Raw genomic sequence first — 6,722 nt, forward strand, 5'->3', positions numbered from 1 at the left:
GTGCTCAGCTTCCCACATATGATATGTACACTAAAAATAGTAGTAACATTCTTTTGAGCCAATGCTGCCTGCGAGAGGCACCGAGGAAATCTCAAAAAATGTTGGCTAGCGGCTATATTAAATGTATATATATTTCACGTGCACAAGGATATGTACGGTAAGATGTAAAAGAGAGTTTGAGGAGGGAGTTGCTCCAAGCTTCTACGGGTTGATAGCCTTGGCTGGTCTACTTAATGAGAATCCATGTGTTGTCTGCAACCTTCTTGTGAACAAATGAACCGCCAAAACATAGAAGACGTGAACAACATGCTACGTACGGGGTGACACGTGCGCTTGATGCTAATGACTCTGAAGATGGAATAAAGGTCTCTTCGCCTAGCCCCCGTTCTGGCGGTGCGTCTAGCATCGTTGGTGGGCATGTGAAGGTGTGTCTCCGGCAGATCTATCTTTGGTGGATTTGCTCGGATCTCGTCGTTGTTCGTCTACGTTCGTGTGTCTTTGGTTTGGATCCTTCCGATCTACGTTATTTTTCATCGGCGACGGTTGCTGTTCTGGGGTGCTGGTCCTATGGGGCCTTAGCACGACGACTTCCCAACTGTCTACTACAACAAGTTGTGCCCGGCTCCGGTGATGGAAGGGCGATGACGACGGCGCCTTCGGCTCGCTTCGATGCTTGTAGTCATCGCTAGATGGTCTACGAATCTGGATGTAATTTTTATTTTTGGTATTCGTTGTACTGCCATAATTGAAGATGAATAGATTGGAAATTTTTCGCAAAACGAAAGACGTACTAGACAGTAGTCCGTGGTTCCGTGGCTAACGAGGAGAGCATGAGCCAATAAACCGAAGTCCAAAATTTCATTTGCAAGCTTTACAAAAAATAACTGAATGATTGTAGCTCGTGTATGTGTAAACGATAGTGTGATATCCGGTCTATTAGTATTGTTTAGCAAGAAAGCTTACATTCACATATTTTCGGAGAGATAAACCTAATAAAGAAACTTGTATATAATTTAAATCACCAAGCTGGAATAGCTCAGATGGCTAGAGCGTGTGGCTGTTAACCACAAGGTCGGAGGTTCGAGCCCTCCTTCTAGCGCATTTATTATTATTTTTCCAAATTCTCAGCATTGCATTTTCTTTTTTATATAGAGAGAAATTCATACCACTGCTCCTTTTCTTTTTTGTACATTCCCACCATTCCTCACTAACTTTCTATTATTATTATTTTTGCAAATTGTCAGCATTGCACTTTCCTTCTTATATATAGAGAAATTCATACCATTGCTCTTTTTTCTTTTTTGTACATTCTCACACATATAAAAAAAGCTGCATGAAGTTTAGATTCACACACATAAAAAGAAAGCAAGAAATCTAGATTCACTCGATGTGACCCACGGTTATATATACAAGTGATGACGTACATCCATGGATGAACAAACCACCCACATCGATAGCATTTCAACATTGCGGTGAGGAGGCATCTACTGGAGAACCCGCCCTCTCATGCGCATTGGGCCAAACCTATTCACCTCCAGCCAACCATGGTACCAGAACGGCGGCGGCACCGGCCACCTGCCATCCAAAAGTGTAATTTCCACATTGTATCGTAAGTCGGATGTCGAATAGAATAGTCACAAACAACTAAAAGTTTCACCGAGAAACAGAAAGAATCCATCCTACCGGTTTTGGTTGTTCGTCTCGTGTTGCCCTTCGTCCAGTCTGTGAACAACCTCACTGGTCTTCCTCCTGTCGTCCGATGAGGTTTTTACAGTGTGGTTAAGCTCTCCTTGAATAACTTACCTTTGTACTCCCTCTGTAAACTAATATAAAATCGTTTAGATCACTACTTTAGTGATCTAGATCACTATTTAGTGATCTAACCAATTTTATATTACTTTACTGTGGGAGTACTATTTAGAGCAAGTAGCAGAGAGAGAGAAGGAAAAGCATACCGTTCCAACTCGAGCCCAAACAGATGCAGGACTTCACAGATTTGCTTGCAAGGCAGGAAAGGAGTTCCACTGGGCCTTCCATCGTAAAAGTTCATGCCGACGAGTCTCCCATTGAAAAAGTTAATCAGGGGGCCACCAATCCCAATCTGTTGCAAGTACATATCGTTAGCAGGAGAGTAGATGCATCCAAGGAGGGCAAGATGACCGCCTCATCGGAGTCTGATGCAATGTCACTATCTATATAAACTGCCGTGTAGAAAAGAGGCAACAGAAATTCACCTTCTCGATTTTACAGTCCGACGGCCTAAGGTCCTTGCAACCAAATGCGCTACGCTTGTTCAGGTCTTCACGTCCAAGTATAGGTTCGCCCATCGAGGCACACAATAGTCCTTTGGGTTCACGCCCGATAGCTACCACCCTTGTGGGCAAGGACTCTGGATGAAGCTCCAGGTCTTCTGGAAGACCCTTGCGCAAACCCTTAACAGTCACAATAGCAACGTTATACCCTGAATGGTATGATTCCAGTGTCCCATTCAAGCGTTGATTTGGAGGGAGAAACACCTCGATCTGCAAGTCAAAAGTGAGCTTAATGGCTAAACCATATATCTAATCGAAAACCAAGCAAAACGATTAGTGGAACCGACCCTCATATTCTCATCAACCGTGTCTGTAGCCTCACAGGTTCGAACCAAACTGGTTGAAGTCACAATGACAGTGCGTGTGCCCCCATTTGTCAAAGGACACTTTACAAGGAAGCCTGTGCATACGCAAAACCTCATGCCGTTTCCTACACATGATATAAGTTTGATCATTAGCATGAAAGGTTACTATTACGAAAAGGTAATAATTGATTCGGCTGTTAAAAGTCACCGTTGAATGAAACAAGTGAGACAACACGCCGGGATATGGTTTCAACTATCTTCTTATCAAGCCTCTGCCAAGCATTCTTCCCACTACCAAATGCATTATAGAACCCTTTATAACCTCTCCAAGCATGTAAACAACCAAAAACATCGTCGAATGTCCTAACCAAGCGCCCATTCACTTTTCAACAAAAAAAACAGGTAAATGAGTAGTTATATTATTGCTACAATAGCTATGAGAAAATGTGCAATGAATAAGCCGGAGATATGAAAAGCAACAATATACATTCCAGCATAAGTGGTTCTGGCTTGGGATAGCCCATGGATTCTATCCAGTTCCAAGTATCCATGAATCCTGATGCAAAGAGGTGATCAATATTAGTACTCAGATGTGCCACGCAATGATCAATAGCTAATGCTGAGGATGATGACTTGTAGTAGTATAGTTCACACCTGAAGGTATTATTCTTGAAGCACCTGGAGGAGGTACATAAGATCCCTATCTGCTATTGTTGGTTTTCCACGTTGAGAAACCTAAAATGGATAAGAGAATCAGCACACAATTAGAAAGTGCATGACAAGCGGGAGTATATACATGGACCACATGTTAACAAAATAATGATTACTATGATTAGAAGAAATGGCACTGACGATGCACAATATAGGGTCTCAAGTGATTCTGAAATGTTCACCTGCACTATAAGGTGTCATTTTGCCTCGAAGTTTTGCTCAAGGACTGCATTAGAACACCGCAGAGTGCGTTATTATGATAAATAAATACGCACAAGTACTGGCCCCGGAACAAGCAGTCGATAGACGATGTAACCAATGTGGAAAAGGAAACAAGGTAGGAAAAAAGAAATGCAAAACATGCCATAAAAACTATACAACAAAAGAAGAAAGGATTGAGCAGATCCAGATGCTATGTATGAGTTACACTGTCCACATTTTATTTTGAACGAAATGTTTTAAAACTTCTCTTAGACAGATAGAGTAGCTTCAGCACCGAAGCAAGCACAATAAATCAGCAGCAGGGAAAGTGGTAGGCAGACTTAAAATACGGTTTCAAATAATAGCTAGGCTTCGTGGCAGCATGAAGAAGCATCGACTCAGGGATGGTACTTTCAGTCTATTTTGCGGAGACACGGCAAATCACATAAAAAGCAATTCGGGGCATGGCGGGTATCTATGTATTTTGAAGAAAATGCAGCAAGTTAACAATATTATTATATGGTTGAGATACTCGTCTCTCGATTTCCATAAGTAGCATCGCGCTGCCGCATCTAGTCACACCATTAGACAACTGGTTGCTGGTGCTGGGCTGCCGGTAATGCCGCTGCCCCTAGATGACATTCCTCCCTTACCATATCAACAAGCAGCAACCAGCAAGCAAGCAGTCGGTGCACAATATTCAAGTTAGTAAGCAAGTATCGACATCTGAAGATTGGAGAACGAAGTACATAGGGGAAATGACAGCTGGATTGCTTAGCTTGCAGGAGGATGTGGCCTAGAATCAGAGGTGGCGTTACTCACCCAAGGATTATTTGGGCCTTTTCAATGTAGTAAAACAGCCAGCCATTGCTAAACTTTGCAAGGATTATTTATAGCTGGTTGTACATGGGAGGGCATGTCAAAAAACACTGTTTTGTTGTTTTCTTCTTCCATTGCTAAGGAGATGTGTAAAAAACACACCTATGGCACCAGTGCTATTAGTACTATGTAAAAATGGATAAACTTACAAGGATGAATTTGAACAGGAGGAGGGAAGCTAGTTGGGGAAGCTTGCCCACAATATTGCTCATAATAAATACTAGAAGTCTAGAAGCGAAGAAGGCATACCCGAGTATCTCATATTGCTCCAAGCGTTGACGAAGTAATATCCATGGTAGAAACAAAGGCTTTCCCGTATCACTATCGAAACAAATGTTCATCCCAACAAAATTCCCAGCAAGATCAATAAGTGGGCCTCCAAGTCCAGCCTAGAACAAGTGGAAGGGTGCACATAGACACACATTAGACCACCAATAACATAATGCAGTTATCTGTTTCAACTTTCAAATTCTCTGGCATGCCAAAAAGGGAAGGAAAAAACAACATTTACCTCTGTGATCTGACAAGTAGAGGCCGAAAGATGGTCATAATCATCTCCTATAGGAGCATCAGTCAGCACCCCAATCGTGCCCATCAAACTGCATGATTTGTGGGCACGCCCAGCAGCTACCATCATCAGAGCATCAGGCAGGTACGTCTCCTGATACATATCTAAAGGCATGACATCTTGGAAGTCCTGGGAGGTAACGATAGCAATATCATATAGTCCTAAGATCCCAGGTATAGTCTTTTTGTCGGGAAGGCGCACGGCAACCTGTAGTGATAAAAGCAATACATCAGTAAGGAGTGTTCATGGTTACCTTGATTGAATAAACAAAGCAAGATGGCAAGACAATTATTAGCAGCGCCAACCCTCAATTTATCATCCTTGTTTCTTTTCTGATTAAAGACTGTAATCAAACATGATGAAGTCAGGAATCTTGTTAGGCCCAGACTTGATGTCCCGCGTGGTAGAACTATACCCGTGCATGCAAATAGCATCTCATCTCCTGCAAAAGATAATTTTTTTTCTTATATTTAACGAGTTGGTAAGTGTCAATAAAAATTTGGACATTTCATAATCATATATAAAGCAGCATAATCACCATCGAGCAAAGCAAGCGAGACAACTTCGATAGACAAATGTGAAGCTACTCTTTGACTAAGTTGACACCAGTGATCTTGATCGCTTTCGTATACGCTGCCAAATTGTTGCTCTTCAAACTTGGGGCTGGAAACATATCGATCAGGCAATGAGTTGACAAAATGTTTATCAGAAGCAGCAGCAGCCTCCTCTCGATGACTGATATCTAATTAAAGAACAAGATACACCAGAACAGTGAGTAGTGCTCTGTTAGAGAAGTAGGCACCAGAACAAAAACAGATGGCAGAGTCGAAACCATTGGCTCACTCTCTTCCATTGTAAACATGTTACCTTTCCAATTAGTCCTGCCTCTTTTCCGACTGCTCCCACATTTGTTCTTTTTTCTGGTGGTGCTTTCCACCTTTCTCAAGCTTCTTGTGTGTTCACCCACCCCATTACTTTTCTGCATATTTCCTGTCCTGAAGCAGAAAGAATGCAAATAATCAGTAAACTAACTAACTAACTAACTAACTAAGGTCGCAAAAGCAATCATGTTCTCGGTGCTCTAAGCAAGTTCATGTCAAAGCTCAAGGTTTTTTGGCCTCGTATATATTTTCAGGTAAATCCACATAACCAATTGAAAAAAAGCATTTTTTTAGCTCAACAAATAAGTCTTTGTTGCCTATGATTTTATAATTTATGACATTCTTAAACAATATTATTGCACAATATGTACAGTTCATTGGGCAAAAACAAAAGAGCCAAAACCAGTATAAAATAGACTCAATTCTATGCAAATAACTCCCAATGCAGTATGAAAAAAAATCAGTGTTTTCATATTATCCGCACCGTAGCATCTGTCTGTACCTGATGGCAGTTTAGTGGGCAACATATAAGATCCAATTCCAAATAGAGCAAAGGTGGAGCAAATTGCCAGATAACCAACATGCTGCAGATGAAGGACCAAGCAAGCAAGCAGAAAATCCAGAAAAAAAACAAAGGTTTGATCCGCTACATACATGGCCAGAAAGAAGTTACTCTTTGGATGCGCCGACATTTGGTGGTGCTTGGCTTGGTCAGTGTACTCGGATTGTGCAGGTGTATACAATTTAGCAGCAACTAGATAAAACAGGAAGACCACCAATATATCTGATAATGAGTTTCAGAATTCGAAATTTTGGAGAGAGGGATCTATACTATATGAATGGGATCGAATTGCTGGGTGAACAG

The 6,722-nt window shown here is 41.6% G+C and overlaps 1 non-coding gene across 1 annotated transcript; it reads left to right on the top strand.

Moving 5' to 3' along the window:
• The first annotated feature begins 1,025 nt into the window (after nt 1-1,025).
• Nucleotides 1,026-1,099, top strand: TRNAN-GUU. Its single transcript has one exon. It is a non-coding gene; the product is annotated as a tRNA-Asn (tRNA).
• Nucleotides 1,100-6,722: the final 5,623 nt, after the last annotated feature.

This window comes from Triticum dicoccoides, chromosome 4B (genome assembly GCF_002162155.2).
Source record: "Triticum dicoccoides isolate Atlit2015 ecotype Zavitan chromosome 4B, WEW_v2.0, whole genome shotgun sequence".
Taxonomy (NCBI): Eukaryota; Viridiplantae; Streptophyta; class Magnoliopsida; order Poales; family Poaceae; genus Triticum; species Triticum dicoccoides.